Raw genomic sequence first — 2,500 nt, forward strand, 5'->3', positions numbered from 1 at the left:
TTCCAATATATCTCAAAGAGAGAGGAGAGGAGGAGAGAAAATGAATTCGATTAGTTTGTGGATAAGAATTCATATAAAAAAAAAAGATATTGTTGAGCCCGCCAGATCATTCGTGCGTGATTTACACGGCCAGACGTGTGTACTACACGTATTAGGCCTTTGATCTGCGTTGCGTAGGCCACAACAAATCTTTCAAAGAGAGAGAGATATATGTGTTGTTGGGGTTTGTGATTATGAAGGTGCCCCAACGCACAAAAATATATAAAAATGTACAAAGTTGGGATGTGGTGTGGTGGAGAAGAGTTGGGCCCGACCAGATCATTCGTGCGTGATTTACACGGCAGACGTGTGTACTACACGTATTAGGCCTTTGATCTGCGTTGCGTAGGCCATCTTCCTTCCAAGACACACACGTGTTGGGGTTTGTGTGATTTTATGATAGTGCCTCAACACGGAAAAATAAGCGTACGAGAAGAGTTGGGCCCGACCAGATCATTCGTGCGTGATTTATACACGGCCAGACGCGTATTATATTACACGTATTAGGCCTTTGATCTGCGTTGCGTAGGCCATCTTCTCGATAGAGAGAAAGCCAATGTATTCTTTTTTCTTTCTTTACACACACACACACAGTTGTAGTAGGACAGGGAGGGATGCGAGCGTGCTAATCACGCTTCCTCAAGTCTTCGCTGTGGTGTAAAAAAAAAAGAAAAAAAGGAATCGTTGGGAAAGTCCAAAGGACGAAAATATCGGGCAGTCTGAAGATAACTTAATGCTCGTTTACATTGGTATCAAGAGAGACCGGCTTGTGTAGCTCGTTTCAATGCTGTGTCGTTGTCATTGACACCCTACTCTGTTGCGCGCTAGTGGCAGCATGAGCGTGGGACGTATATATATATGACACCCAGCTAGAGCCGGCCGTGAGTCCGTCCGGTGTAAATAACGACGAAAGGAGAGAGAAACTTTTCGAATCCAGTATCGGGTTGATAATTGTCCAGTTTGAATATCCATATCCCCGTCGTTTTTGGAGGTGATATACTCTCTGTGTTTCTTCGATAGAAGGCTTTTCAATGTTCTATTCGCTCCGACCGTCGAACTTGCAAGAAAACAGTGGTTTTGGATTTGCTCGTACATATATATATGGTTTCGACGGAAATATCTCGTTCTTTAAGGGACAATTATGTCGTTGTACGACGACTCCCGAATCTCCTTCGCGCGCTGGTTGGAGCTCTTCGGGTATCGGCTTGTTCCGAAATATAACACAAAAATGTGGTGGATAGCAAATACACATTATATATATATGAGAGAATAAAAGGGAAAAATTACCCTGAACGGTGGATCACTTGGCTCGTGGGTCGATGAAGAACGCAGCTAATTGCGCGTCAACGTGTGAACTGCAGGACACATGAACATCGACATTTCGAACGCACATTGCGGTCCACGGATACAATTCCTGGACCACGCCTGGCTGAGGGTCGTTTACGTACTTATAAACTGCTTGCGTTGATGGCACTTGTTGCCTATATACGTACGAGCGAATGATGGGCGCTTCGTCGGCGTTTGTCGCGGTCCTATGAATATTGAGAAATTTTACGTACGTCTAACAGTCTTCGAGAGAGATGGAAATCGTGTTCGAACTAGCGTGAGTGTGGAAGGCGGTGTCGTGTGTCGTATATGTTTTATATACGTCCGCCCGTCTGAAACACCGCTTCGAAGCGGTGACAAAATCTTTTTCGGGACGATTCGTATCCGTAGAACTATCGAGATTTCACTGGTACATTTTCAACGCGCTCCCGACGTCGCCTGAAATGAAACGAGATGGGTTTAACCCACGAAAGCGTACTACACGAGTCTGTCCTATGTGAAGACTGTGTACAGAGATCGAACGAACGCATGAAAGAAATTGAACGAAAGAACACATAACCCGCAAAAATATAGAGTAGAATTGTGACCGTTGCTTCGAATTTGAATTTATATGTATATATATATCATAGCCCCAGGGAGTGGAACCTATGAGTGTGGAAGGATGTCTCTTACCGTTATGTTGCCAGAGGAAAAAAAGTCTCTCTCTTCGTACGACACATTTGTGTACGAATTGTATCGATGGCTATATAGATCCGATGTTGCACATATTCTGAGTAAAGAACACCCCACCCGGGTTACCGTCCTAAAACTCTTCTATTGGTGTGGCTATGATGTGTGTGTCAACGCAATCGCGAGTCTGGTTCTACGGGAAAACCGTTTGTCGGTCGCCCCATATATCTTTTTGTTCTCTTCAAATGATCGAATAGCGAAACCGCACGAGATCAATCGGTCGTCTAGTCCCCGAAAGTACTTTTCGGACGGACGTTAAAGTTATACCGATTGTAATCGTCTTGCGAGTGTTTCGAAGATCTATATTTGGAGAGGATATCGAATTTTATAAAAGATATATTGGTGAGGCGCGATAAACGGTTTTTTTTTTGCTTTAAGGGTTTTTTGTGTTTTTTTTATTTTTTTT

At 43.7% G+C, this 2,500-nt stretch overlaps 1 non-coding gene across 1 annotated transcript; it reads left to right on the plus strand.

Moving 5' to 3' along the window:
- Positions 1–1,323: 1,323 nt before the first annotated feature.
- LOC143262783 (5.8S ribosomal RNA) lies at positions 1,324–1,478 on the plus strand. The gene has a single exon (XR_013036468.1). It is a non-coding gene; the product is annotated as a 5.8S ribosomal RNA (ribosomal RNA).
- Positions 1,479–2,500: the final 1,022 nt, after the last annotated feature.

Source organism: Megalopta genalis, unplaced genomic scaffold, assembly GCF_051020955.1.
Source record: "Megalopta genalis isolate 19385.01 unplaced genomic scaffold, iyMegGena1_principal scaffold0221, whole genome shotgun sequence".
Taxonomy (NCBI): Eukaryota; Metazoa; Arthropoda; class Insecta; order Hymenoptera; family Halictidae; genus Megalopta; species Megalopta genalis.